General features: G+C 38.1%; 1 protein-coding gene across 2 annotated transcripts in view; it reads right to left on the bottom strand.

The window, feature by feature from the left end:
* Window positions 1-15,087, bottom strand: part of LOC109411726 (fibronectin type-III domain-containing protein 3a) — a 156,941-nt gene that overhangs the window by 112,305 nt on the left and 29,549 nt on the right. The window contains exon 2 of one of the 2 annotated variants that reach the window (XM_062848987.1): window positions 353-564. The gene's annotated coding sequence lies outside the window, so the exon portion shown is untranslated. Of the gene's footprint in view, window positions 1-66; window positions 565-15,087 lie in introns of both variants that reach the window. The other variant, XM_062848988.1, reaches the window with a different exon arrangement.

Raw genomic sequence — 15,087 nt, forward strand, 5'->3', positions numbered from 1 at the left:
AACAGGTCACGGAAGGACTTTTTCCTCAGTTCAACACCGTGTAATTAGCCAACACTTCAAACACACCGATCGCGTTTCGAGATGAACTCTTCAAACACTAATCATCAGCACTACTCGCAACGCGTGAATCTTCGCGGGGACACCGTTGTTCCCCAAGAGCCGGTTGATGTCGACTGGTGTTGTATGTAGCTCCTTCTGGCTGCTGCCGTCATTTAGCTGTGCGGAGTTCCATCAATTAGCAAACGATCCAATTACGCACATTTTCCGCCTGGCAATACAAGAGAGTAGTCGACGACCGGCGACACACGACCGATATTGACCGACCAGAAAAGAAAATTGTTGCTATTCTTACTGTATTATTATTATCAGTAGTGGGGTCCTACGGAGACGGCTCGTGCACTCGCGCCGGACACACACGGACAAATGCCACGCTGGAGATGGACAAATGGGGCCGGCACGATACTGGGCATTTGTCGCTGCTGCTGCTACTGGCGGGCGGCGGGGACACACGTTCACATTCACCAATCAGCTTCGCAATTGATACGCAGAAACACAACACACAACCTGTGGGCGATAGGGAAAGGGAAGACGAGGTGAGTGGGGAAAAAAGTACAAGAAAGATTAGAAAGAGAAAACAATGATTTATTTGATTTTAATTGCCATGAAGCAAACGAAAGTAAAACAATTCCGATGGATGACCTGGGAATGGGCGGGTACTTCCCCGTAACCGATGCTACTAGAAACATGTGACTATAGAGAAATAGTGTTTATTCATACATTTAATCCACACAAATAAAATTAAAAAGACTGGGTTTACGCTTTTGTACGTAATAAGGACTGTGGAAGACCCACCGGCTACATGATCTCATAGTCAACTTTTCCTAAAACTACACTGGTGTATAAATAAGTATAGATAGAGCCGATTTCCATACAAAATAATCATGTTTAGGGATCAAAACCTTTGTTTCTAGCGATTAGATTGTGATAGATTTTTTGTTGCGATTTTAAAATAACTGTACTGGTTCTAAATAGAAGCCCGTGATCCTTCAAGAGTTTTGATATTTCTTATATTTACTACAACAATTAAGAGTTTTGCTTGACTCCTTCCAAAAGAAAACATGTTGTTGTACGTAAGTCTACTGAAATAATCCATGTTGAGGGAGGTGAACCAGCCTGTGGCTGAAAGCCTCACAAATGAAGAAATAATCCACGTAAAACTTTCCTTTTTCATTAAATTGTTATATTATTGTTATAGAAATATATTTTAAAAATACATCCCATAAACTTAGTCAAAATACATGACAGAGTCCAAATAGCAAAATCTTAGAGAAATTTCTAATAAAATTGTTGCACAATCGCTGGGGGTCGTTTCACAAAGAGAACTTTTATTAGATCTCCACTGCATGTTTTCAACATTTTCAATCGGTAAAGCCTGTATCCGCAAAAATCGGGACACAGAAGTACGGCTGTAGCTCTGTAAAGAATCGATAAAATGGGCCAAATAATTGACTGAGAACCCTTTGGCATATGTTTATTATTTGTGCCAAATTTCATAAAAATCGATGCATTACTTTTGAGTGTGGATGGAAAACAAACAGACGTGGTTTTAAGCATTTTGTACAATCATGACCAATTTTCATTGGCATAATAGATAATTATTTTACGCTACAGTTCAAAGTTCTGTGATTACAATTATGAAATTCCGTTAGCAGAAATGGTACTTATAGAGACACTTTCTTACAAAATTTCATAAACTTTTATCAATTGGTTTTAAAACTACTAATGTTGATAAGGGTAAGTGTTAGTGAAAATTTTTTGTGTTTTTCATGTGCGATGTTTGCCTTTTCATTACTTTTGAATTTCTCTGTAAATTTTCATGAAATTTTTACAGAAGGTAGTTGATTATGTGTATATTATGCCTGCAAAATTTGATGATTTTTGGTATAGTACTTTCAATAGTACAATCGAAACAATAGAGGGTGCTGACTATTCGCTGTCTGAGGGGCTAAAATCACGTTCAGTCTCAATACATGTTTCGACTATAAAATTGTTGATATCGCATCGATTTTTTTTTTTGAAATTTTGCCCATGAAACAAATTAGCTTGAGTGATTTGTGTTCAAAATTTTAGCCATTTCCTTTACCAGATTCAAAAGTTACTGCGCTGACAAGCAAAACTAGGGTCTGTACAAAATTCAATAGCGCACATTCTACTCTTCCATTACTACAACAAAAAATACTGCACCGATTTACATGAAATTTTGTGGGTGAAATGAACACATCTTAAGATGTTATTAGGCCAAATTTGAGCAATTAAAATCTATATATTGCAGAGTTACAGTTGTATTTCTGTGTCCCGATTATTGCGGATACAGGCTTTATGCTCGCAAAAGTAGTCATAGGTACAAGGAATGTGTTAGCATCTGATGAATTCTTAGGAATCTACATGATCCAAGTTGTAAAAGTTTAAATTTGCTAACTATTTTTAGCTTCTTCTGCAGTTGAACGTAAAACAACTAATCAACTAATTGACCTCATTAAATTAAAGCAAATTTTGCTATTGATACAAAAGTTAATGAGTCAGGAAATCCAGCGCATGAGGAAAATTTTATTCATATTGAAATATATCGAGTCCAAAATGGCATTTTTCCGGGTTTTGGTCTGGAAATGCTCTCCATTTTCTTGTAATGAGTGTTATATTTTCTTCTATGGATAACTGACGCTGACGCTTATTTGTCAAAAGATAAGCATTAGAAAGCGGAATTAAAAGTTACAAAAAATTAAAACGCTGAATTCAAGAAATAACACTTGGAAACTTGTTCTTACGCTAGGGGAGTTTCTGAACCTTGTTACGGGTGTAAATGTTTGTTACAATTGTAAGACAGAATAATTGTTTAATGTGTTATAAGTTTATTATTCGTGCGTTCTTTGTGTTATATGTTTCAATTTGACTTGTAAATAATCGTCTAATTTTAATGTACATTTATAGGGTTCTGGCAGAATAGTGGCCCATGAAGTGCAATCCTATTTTGTTTGCCAACTTTCAGGCCATTTCGTATAGGGCTCAGGCGTATATAGAGCTCTAGTAATAGAACCCGAAACGGGATGCTCGATTAGGATTAGTTTTCCTAGACAAAACCAAGCTATGAACACAGAAACAAATGCTGTGAACTAAAAGGCAAACTGCCAACTAAAATACAATTCCAGGATGACTGATGGACCCAAAGCAATACATGAAACCTCGTCATCCTATGGCCGGAAGGTGTTATCCATCTGGATAACAGGGCACATTTGTTTTGTGTCGTGTTGCGTCAATTTGTGATGTCTGTATATTGGGCATTTGTAAGGTTCTATGTGTTGTGATGTGTTAATACTTTAAAATAATTAATTTCTTTTTTTTTGTAACAACCTCCTAAAACAATTTTCCACAAAATGCTGAAATCAAACGTCATGGAGCATTGAAAACTTTATAGGATAAGTAACCATGAGTTGGACCAAATTGCGGCTGAAAAAATGAGAAGATTTACCGATGTTTTTCCCACATGAAGGTATCAGGTATCAGAAGGCCGGCTCCAGAGGCACGTTATCCTCCATTTGGGACATTTGTGCCATCGCCATACATATAAGCCTATTTCATCATTTACCTGAGGGAGAATGGGACAAGGGATGGAATGGGATTAGGAAAGGGAAAGGTGATGAAATAGGAAGGGGTACCCTAGAACAGGGAATGAACGCATAAGCGCAACGAGAGCTCATAGCCCATACCACAACGGGTTTAATCAGTGCCCTGAAAAGGACACTGTAAAACGCATAAGCGTAAAGAGAGCCTATAGCTCATTGGAGGTAGCTTGTGACGTCATGCGACTTTCAATATGACATTGAAAGGCACGGCATCGAAAGCATCCTCAATATTCAAGAAATCACCCAAGCAAAACCTACGTTTGAGCGAGTACTTTCTTGAAAACATATACAACTTTGTGTAAAAGAGTCACTGTGGACATCCCAAATTGGGAGGCATGTGAGTTCACATGAATAGGCATGTCAGCCAGACGAACATCACAGATGTGATAATCGACAATGCGTCTCAAGCATATCAGAAAGAACGAGGTAACCAGATAAATCTGAAACTCATTCCATCTTTATACAACGCACGCACCGTTTCGGGATAAAACTGTGGAGTAATTCCACGCCATGAAAATATCCCATAGAAAACTACAAGAGTTCAACACATGTTTGAAATACTCAAATCCCTCTGGAGAAAAAATAGGACAAAACCCCATTTCCTCCTGAAGATTTGAATTAAGCAGAGCTTTTTAGGGCCCACTAAGTCGATTATATAGCTATAATTCTCAAGCGGATTTGTAACTATACAAAAGAAAAAAAAATATCCGAAGACATTTTGAACTTGAACAGATCAGAGTTCCATTCAGGAATACCTCTTGTAGTCCGCACAGACCGCAGAGGACAAGCTTCTTTTAAAGCAATAGTTATGGTATACCACAATGGAGGGCGTTGTAGGTACAAAACCACAATGAAACTCTCTTGGAGTAGCAATGGAAGCGAGTTATCCAAAAAAATGTGGTCGCAACCAATTAGTACAGGTTCCCCCCTAGTTCGTTGAGCAGGGACGCCTCTGAATACGCAAATTTTGCGAAGGAACACTCAAAAGTGCGAAGAAGGTCAAATGGAGACTCCTCATCTGACACATGCCAATCAGTCAACTCATGACAAATTCTGCTCATGCAGAGATTGGTTTGGTGCAATTCTATGTTAAGTTATCCATGAACTGGACTACCTAAGTAATCCATCAAACTGAAGCATCTCAAAATAATGTTTGAGCTACTTCAGATGATGTAATCATCGTAGCAATACTGCCAAATATCAGCGAAACTATGCTGAATACAAGAGCATGCTTGAAGACATCCATAAGGAAAGGTTGAAACATACTGTTAACGTTATCCTTAGATATAGCATGCTCGAGGCACGACACTTCATTTATAATGAAAGAAGCAAAACTGGGTTCACAAGGTAACCTTTACAGAAGTTACCCTACGAAAATAAGCTTTTTGAAGTAGAGCCACTTGGGCCAAGCACGCTTTTCACGCTGAAAATTGATCTGAGGTTTCCTAGTCGTAGCCACTACCCAAGCTAGACAGGATTACACACTTCACAATCACAGCACAAAAAGGAAACATCAACGACAAACCAATCCGGTGTCAATTGAAAAACGCCAATGGCGAAAACGCATTAAGCGAACCCATATAGGTAGTAATGTAAGCTAATTTAACATTTGAATAATCCCGCCCTTATTTAGCCTCAAATTTGAGACTTAAGAAGGGCAACTGATTATCTCGGAGAAACGCAAGGTCCACTGCACTATTGCTCCGGTTAGCGCAGTAAGGGCGTAATACTGTGGAGGACGCCCTAATTCTCCACAGGCTCCGTTTGTGGTTAGGTTTTTATTAGACCCTCCTAACCATTCATTCCTTGGCACGGTAAGCATAAAGCCGCATAACACCATGAATTAGGGGTCACCTGTTTAGTGGACTCTTACCACTGGATCAGGCGATCCGTAGTGTTATTCTTAGCCAATTGAGACAACCGCTACCGACACTACACAGCTATCTAGGCTGATTGGGAAAAGAAGTTAACATTGATGGTTAACTTCCGAACGAGCCCGAACAGCCACCCGGGCCACATTTGTTTTGTGTCGTGTTGCGTCAATTTGTGATGTCTGTATATTGTGCATTTGTAAGGTTCTATGTGTTGTGATGTGTTAATACTTTAAAATAATTAATTTCTTTTTTTTTGTAACAACCTCCTAAAACAATTTTCCACAAAATGCTGAAATCAAACGTCATGGAGCATTGAAAACTTTATAGGATAAGTAACCATGAGTTGGACCAAATTGCGGCTGAAAAAATGAGAAGATTTACCGATGTTTTTCCCACATGAAGGTAACTTACTGCGGTAAAATCTTATGTACAAGAAAGCCACGGGTATTAGCTCTTTGTAAAATGGTAAAAAGTTAGTATTTGCACCAAATTTCATTACAAAATTTGATTATTCATCAACAATGATTTTAATCTTAATGAACCATCGTAATCATCAATTTGAACCAATTTTAATCTAGATTTGAAATGTAGTGTTCTTTAGTGAAGCATATCACCTTTTTAACACTTTAATGCGCCTCCAACGGTTCATCTCAAATCGGCTGCTAAAGATGGAGTATGGCTGATCATATGTTTTGGAATATTCATCAGGCATGCTCGATAAACATGAAGGGTCCGCTGGGGCTCCCAGAATCGGGTGTATTTGCATTACAGGTATATCACTATCCGTTTTTGTGACTATCCGATTTCGTCAACATTTCATTCCGTTTTTGTCAACATCAAAGTTTTTGTCAAATTTGTTCCCTCGAACACAAGTTATTTATTGTTTAACATTAATCTTGAGGCAATTCATCCATGAATGAATTTGAAGCAACCACCAATGATGATATAGAAGATGTATACGCCACAGTAGCTTTGAACATATTTCAAATTCAGCTGTAATAGTAGTTTACGCAACAAGGTGCAGAATGACGATTTTTACAGCACAAGTCGTACATTTATCCAACGAGGCTTGCCGAGTTGGATAATTACGACGAGTGCTGGAAAAATCGAGTTCTGCACCGAGTTGCGTACAACGTTTTTTTGCAATTTCATAAATTACCCTTGAGGATAGTTTTGAACAAAACTTTTTCATCAAACTGCACACTGATGTTCATAGCCATGTTTAAGAAAATCTGGTCATAATGTCCGCGTTAATGTGAGTTGAGGTATGCTAGTTTCTTATTTCTAATATGTTGATGCTTGTAAAATCTGTGTTGAAAATGTAGTGTAATGTTTTTTTTTGTATATTGTTGATTGTTGTATTAGTTTTAAGATATTCAATAAGACTAGCAAAGTCAGTTGAATTATTTGAATAAATAAATAAATAAATAAATAAATAAATAACAGGTTATACTGTGCAGTTGTCACAATTTTCCAAAACTGCGTCCAGAAAGCATCAAGAAGATGGCCAAAAATTGAAAACAGTGCTGTAATGGTTCATTACGCAACGCAAATCAGTGCTGTAATGAACCATTACAGCATTGTTAATTTGATGTGGGAAAGTAGGCCTTTTCCTGTCAGATTTGCGTGAAGTAAAACAGCCTATTACGATGAGAAATTGCAAAAAGATATTTCCCATACGCCCTTTTCATAAGTAAGCTAGGTAAGTAAAACTGAGTATGTGATAATGCAAAAGTAAACGACTCACGAAATCCAGTGCATGAACAAAATCTTATTCAAATTTAAAAATTTCGAGTCAAAAATGGCATTTTTTCCATGTTTTGGGCTAGAAATGCTCTCTATCCTCTTGAAATGAGTGTCATATTTTTTCTTTGGTTAACTGTCACTGAGAAAGACTGGTAGTGGAAATACGCGTATTTGTCAAAAGATAAGCATTAGAGAGCGTCTGAACTTAAGAAATAACACTTAAAAACATGTTCTAACGCTAGGAATGCTATTCTTGGCGGAATTTCGGAAATTGTTATACAGGTGTACCTCCAAATATAAGTTCGAATCATTTGTAGACGTATTTATAGCAGAAACTCCTACACATCCATCTATATATATATAAAAATGCAGTGGGATACGTAGGACCGCGCATAACTTGCGAACGGAAGGTCCGATTTTGGTCGTCTTAGTTTTGTTCTGTTAGTTTTCACCCAATGAAGGTTTATGAGGCAAAAAACATGGAAAAATTGAGAGTTTTTGAAAATCAATCTTCCACACGTTTTGACCGGGGACTTGGTTTCGGCTTGAAACGTCAAAAAACACAGTAGGCAAGACAAAGTTTGCCGGGTTCAGCTAGTATACTATGAATTTGTTTTATGCAGACTCTTATAACACGGATTTTCATTAAGTCATGGTACACAAACAACGTAACGCTTGTAACGCCTTTTGTATCAAAGCCCAATTTTGTTTGTATGTATCGTAACGCTACGATGGACTCCCCCTCCTCCTATAGCGTTACGTAATTTGTGTACGATGCCATAACAGTTTTGAAATTTAGCAAAATGGAAGACGAGGACATATACGTTTAATGTAAGGATTGCACTTTTCTTCTATTCCCTTTACAGATACATTTTCTGGCAGCGAAATGGTGACATTTATGAGTAATCGTATCCGGCATTATCTGGCGTTACAACCCAATTGAGGCAGCCTTCTTCCCAGCCTAGTGCTCTACAAGCATTTCTACAGTTATTTGCAAATTGCTTTCTTTACCAATAGAACGTTCGTACAAAATAAAAAGGTAGGAGATGGCTATATTTTATGTGGTAATGAAAAACTAAGTTTCTCTTCGAAGAATGCTCTCCAGAACATGAATCAAACACAAAAAGTTGCTTATTCAAACAGTTCATTTTAGTTCACTTGTTAATATTGTTGTTTTCCAGCAATTGACGTTCTTTGCGATACGTACAAAATATTTGACAGTTCTCAATTACTATTCTTTCATGAGTTTGAAAATTTGAACAACTGTGAGTACCATAGGGCACTGCACGCCGCGGTTGATAAGCTATTTTGTCCAAATCTTTAACGTTTCGTGCCCTTGTTGTTTAGCATTCGGATTTTCAAAAAAAAAATCGTTGGCTTCCTCGGGGTGGGTGATTATAATTGAAATGCCAAATTTGGTTCCAATTCAATTCGGCCAAGGGGGTCTCCAGTTAGCCTAGTGGTTAAGGCTATGGATCGCCAATCCGGAGACGGCGGGTTCGATTCCCGTTCCAGTCGGAAAACTTTTCTCGACTCCCTGGGCATAGCGTATCATTGTACTTGCCACACAATGTACAAATTCATGCAATGGCAGGCAAAGAAAGCCCTTCAATTAATAACTGTGGAAGTGCTCTAAGAACACTAAGTTGAAGAGAGGCAGGCCAAGTTCCAATGCGAACGTCGAGCCACAAAGAAGAAGAAGAAGAAGAAGAAGTCAATAATTGTTTTTGGGTGAACCCGTATTGTGAGATTCTGGGAAAGATGTTTCGCTTGGGGTCTGAACAAACTTCCACTGTAGTTATGAACAATATTGTGGGATCCTGGGTTGCAGTTCGTACTACGCGATTGCCAAAATTCTACTGAAATACAATATAAAGTCTGCTAGTTTATGACTTTCTGGTGAGGTTCCCCGAAGAGCTCCTTGTCGGATTCCTGCAGGACTTCCTTTAAGTATTCACCCACACATTTTTCCTAAGAATTCTCCAGAAGTTGCTTTATTGGTTTCTCCAGTAAATTCTCAGGGATTTCTCAGAGAGCTCTTTATGAGATTTTTCGAGGAATTTATTTAGGATTCCTTTAGAAGTTCCCTCGGGTATTCTTCCAGGAGTTTCTCTTAAGGCCACACGGCACGATGGTTGAATCGTCCGCCATTGCTCTGTTGTTATTAAGATATAAATCTCAACTTCTACTTCATGTTATTCTCTCGGCTTTTGCTTTCGGTGACAGCAGCGAAAACTTAACTAGTTTGCCTCAACTTCCTACGATTTCGGTTTATTTTAAACCTTCTTCAGGGGATTAAACGCTTGTTTTCTTGTTAGAATCCATGGACGAAACTAATTACACTCATTCGAACAGGGTATTCTGCTTAGAGGGTTCGAAAAGTCGGTACAAGATAATTTTAGACATGAGCATAAGTGTTAAGGGACGCGACATCCTCGGAAGAGTGAGAAACTTCTCGACAGCAGCTTTGCGGTTTTCGCAGCTTCAAGACTGCAATTTATTTACGTTTATGTATAATGTTTAAACAGATTATAAATAAAAAATAGACTTACATTCTAGTTTCATCGATATATCTTCGAGGTGTGATTCTCCTAACTATGTGCCGATATTTTATGAACTGCTACTATGGACTTGACTAAATTCAATACTGTCCATTCATCGACTATCGCAGTATCTGACAGTTCTATCCTCTATGCAACTCTCATACCTATTCAAACGCATAAGCAGTGAGCAATGGAGATCTTGGGATTCACTGAACACGGAAGGAAATTATTTTCAATTTCCAACAATAAGCATGACATCAACTTCTGGAGAAAGTTGAAAAATGGAAATGCTTATGATTTCTGAAACTTCAACGGAAACTGTCGAAGGAATTTTAGAAAAAAATCATGATAAATTCTTCATGGAACTTCTCATGTTATTTTTGACCGAATTTGCAGTGAATTTTCAAAAAAAACTTTTGATTTTACCGGATGAACTTATAGCCGATCTTTACAGGAACTTCTTTTTGCATAAATTCTTTAATTCCAACTGGAGATCTTAAGATTTACTGGAGTTTATCAACAAATTGCTTCTGCATAGTCCTCAAGGAATCTATGAATTGTGGCAAAACTTTAACCATAAATTACATACAGGAATAAAATCTCTCAAGATCATAAAAATATATCTCTATAGAAATTTATTTGAAAAAAAAAACATATAGACTGCTTATAAAAGTGTCGTCATAAAATCCCTCAACAATTCTGGCTTTCGAATCAATGTCCTATACAAACCAAGACACATGTATTGAACTTTTTTTCGTGTTCTTTTTTTTATTCTTAAAGTTATGTCTATAAAATGTGGGATCCTAGAGCCATGTTTTTATTGTTGTATTTTTCGACTTGCAACTGAAGATTCAACTATATAACACATCTGTGAAATCAATATGATTTTGGGCGTAGAACATTAATTACACAAGTGACATCAATCGTTATCCAAAGTTAAACTTAAAGAGTGCAGGTTCTTCGATGAATTGCTTATAGAAGATCGTGCCATCAATTAATTTTGATAGAGGATTGCTCCAAGCTTTGTTCCGTTGGAGATTGCGGAAGAGCATAGCAGGATTAGGAAAATCAAAGATTAAGGTTTGAGCTGTGAATATGAAGCATTACATCTGCCGCACACGCGAAAAAATCCGTTCCGATATTCCTGAACAAAAAATCATGGATAACGGAACGGACAGGTCGATCACAATCATGATATAGTTCTTATAAACGTGACCGAAGTAACCAGCATTTGTGATAACTCATCTGAAAATTAGAAACACAATTCACGCCTTCTCAGTCTTGTAGTTCATTTAGTAACGCATCCACAAACAGGAACTCAAATCACAATATCGAGAATCCTCGAAATTGAATTCAGGAATCAGTTCCCAAATATGCGAATTTCATTCACGCGCGCTGTCATAATCGATAACGCTCTCGCTTACAGTAGTCATCACAAGTGCCATATATTTCTAGTTCCTGAACAATGGTTTCATTAAAAATGTTTCTGTTTTGTGAAAAACGAAGGCCATAGATGCTAAAAAGTGTTATTTGCAGTCCCGAAGCAGATTATTTTCCCAGAAATCAACGTGTCAGCACACAACTTACATAAGTAGGTAGACAACGGGAGCACCGCGGCGCACCGCTGCTGCTTCGTGATGCCCCGGATGGTACACGAATTGTTTACTGTTGCAGGAAAACAGCCAGCATTATTTGAAGATACACGTAAGTTTTTCCCAATTGAAAGTGAAAAGTGAAGTCACGGATAAAATGAACCGAAATTCTGGTGCCCGTGCTTGCTTATAAATATAAGAACGAAGCCGTGAACAGCGTTCCCGCTGCTATATCTATCCTGATCGAATTTCACGATAATACGAATTTTGTTCATCTCTGCAGAGTGGTTTGTGCACACCATGAACTAAGTTCCAGGTACCGTGATTTGGATTCCTGTTTCTGTGAACAGAATTCCTCCTGCCATGAACTAGGTTCCTACTTTTGTGAAAGGAATCGTAGATCGCAGGCGTTACGTTTGTACCATGGAACAAACTTCACGTTGTTGTGATTTTAGTTCATGGTGTATAATCGTTAATGGAAATCTAGCTTGTTCCAGAGATCGTGACTGATTGTGGACGATTTCTGGAACGGATTTTTATGCGTGCAGTTAGCGGTTTAGAACCAGGATGTCGAACTGCTTTGTGGCTGTGGCATAGAGATGAACCAGCCAAGGGCTGAAAGTCTCTTTAACCGTAGTGTGGCCAGCAAAAAAAAAAAACACCCGTAGAAGGCCGGCAGGGTACCCGGGTACCCACGAAATGGAAATGATCATATCTCAGCGATTTTTCCACCGATTTTAAAACTGTTTGCCTCATTCAACTCAGAAACTCATTATCTATCGAGATCGTATTTGGTTGGACCGGTCCTATCCCCATAGGTACCGGAAAATACGGATTTCCGGATCCATGTTTTTATACAATACAATATACGGAATTTTCAGTAGGTTAGTAGCAATTTCGGTACCAAGCATCGTAAAATTGCTTTGGCATATTGTATTTGACCGGCCTGGAATCATAAAACGTGTTGACTTTGAAACTGTGATTTCGGAACACGCTTCCCGTGAGGCCATGGTTGACCATAAACACTTCAAGATATCCTAGCCTTAACAATGTGGGTTTCAATATGGTATAAGGACATGCTCCCAAAAATATGGATTTTCCAAAAACCACGGTGATTAGATCGGTCTAACCAAAAATTTTCCCGATAGATGATGGGTTTCTGAGTTGAATGAGCTAAAAATTTCCAAAATCGATGAAAAAATGACGGAGATATGATCATTTCAATTTCGTGGGTACCCGGGTACCCTGCCGGCCTTCCACGTAATAAAAAAATTCAGGAGCCCCTCCCCCTGCCCCTCCTCACTTTAAAATTTGGTCAACCCCAGTAATAGATGTATATTCACGAGTTCTAAGATCTAACAGAGTTCCAACATCCTAGTCTCAATAACCATTAAAATATCGAGATTTGAAATTGAAAAAGGTACCCGGGTACCCTGCCGGCCACATAAGTGTTAATAAAGACAAATCAATCAATCAATTACTTTGCGGCTGCTATTGGTCAAATTTCAGCATTGAATTCGATGAGAATATTCCACATCAATGTATTGTTTTTAGAACAGTTATTGGATGATGATATTTTACTAATTTTAAATAATGAACTAACTGTTCTTTGTTTCTTTCCAGAGTGCGAGTGCTGGCGCTTGAACCTAGGCTTTCGAGTCTGGAAACAAGGAGGAAATACATACCGTTGTCCCATCCCAGTATCCCAATAGCAATGGAGTGACAATAATTTTCTTAGCAAAGTCACTCCCAACGTGTTCGCGTATTAAGTTTTCATTGATACTTCCATCAGAGAACTCAACAAGCAAGCGGCATACAAGATGTTGGTCACACGTATAAGCGCGGCATTCTGTGGCATTTTTTTCTAATGAGTTGTACACAGATACGTTCCAGCTGACTTGCCTAATAACACCGCCGTCGCTTGACCTACTTCGATTGTTGCTCACAAAAAAAAAAACAAAAGCGCCAACTAGGATAGAACGTGTGATTAGGTTATTTTTATCTCTACCCATATACCGAGAAATGATCATTGCCGAATGTCGATTGGTCGGTCACGCATGTCCCTATCGGAAACCGAAATATACTACGTAAGCAATCGTCTCTGGCTCTAGGCCACGTCAGCAACCGTGCTGTACGCTTGGATTTTCCGCCTCCCGTTCAAGCCACCGTCGCGCCGGTATACCGGTATTTTTCTTTTGTTTTTGTTTCTTCAGCTGATATGGCCACCACCAGTCAGTCAAATGATTTCCTGTGCTGTGGACTGTGGTGCACCATTAGGCATTGATACTGATACCATCAATGAACAAATTCACGGACAAAATTATTGAAATGATGAACGTAAATAACCTTGCCGCTGTGCGGCACGGGCAACACGAGCCTCTTTCCCGCAGATATCACAGGGGCATCCGCCGGCACGCCGGTCGAAAATGGCAAATCTAGTACTAGGTACATTATCAGCCACTTGTTGCAAAATGAGTGCTACAAGTGATTATCAAAACCGGCGACATGACCAACAACGTGGTCTGGACAGATTGCCGAGGAGGAAACTTTTCGAAAAACATTATATTTAAATGGTGTCCAGGGATAAGATAATATATTTTGAGTTTTATTTGGCTGTTCGTTTATAATTTAAAAAAATCAATTTCTTTGTTCAAAATATGAAAATGCTTAAATACACATTAATTAAATCAGAATAAAAAATCACACTACGTTTTTATCATATCGCAATTATTATACCCAAGTAACATTTTGATGACCAATAAGTCTTGTAGAGGTTTTGAGAACCATTATAAAATCAATTTTCTTTCATTTAGGTTTTATAATGGTTTTAAGAACCTCTTCTAGTCTATTTTACTAAAAAATGGTAATTGGGATAATCATCATTGAAAATATGAAAGTGTTCTCTCGTTCAGAACTGAAATTTTCTCAGTAAAGGTGTATTCATTGTGCTCCAGATAGACAATAAAGAATTGTTCAACCATAAGCTATTTTAAATCCTAATAGTTCACTTTTTACCACGCTTTTGTATTTGTTTCCTTATCTAATCGCTCGCACCATAACACAAGTCTGCCGGTTAGTTAGTCGATGAAGCCCCAACGGAACGATCGGAATGTAAAGCACGGCGGGGAAAACCGGAACATATACAATAACAGTAGATTACCCCAGTCATTTGATTACAACTGTTATATTTAAATATATTCTAAAGCAGTAAAACAAAAGTTCAAAACATGTGCAACGTGTCGAATTTACTAACAAACAATGTACTTGCTTGACAGTTTTGTGATTGTTATTCTTCCACTAAGCCTAAACAAATTTATAAGAAACAGAATGCAAACAAATTTTCACTCACAGAGAAATAGATGTCACACTTTACTCGTTCTTCATCGATATTAATATTATAACGGTTGAACCAAATATTTGGTAGGTGGTCGATTGGACTTGTAAGCACCTTACATTGATTTTGCTTCTGGGTCTTGCTCACTACTGTCACCTAGTGGTTGCTCGATTGAGTACAGCAATGCTTGACACTGAACGGTTACGTTCTCGTTTTCGTCTGTTTCTCTGTGTCTTTACTTACTGTTAAAAAAAAAGAAAAAAAAAAGATGTTCAGCGAACTCCAGCTCAATTCCAAGATTTTGGACATTATCAGTAC

This window comes from Aedes albopictus, chromosome 2 (assembly GCF_035046485.1).
Source record: "Aedes albopictus strain Foshan chromosome 2, AalbF5, whole genome shotgun sequence".
NCBI lineage: Eukaryota > Metazoa > Arthropoda > Insecta > Diptera > Culicidae > Aedes > Aedes albopictus.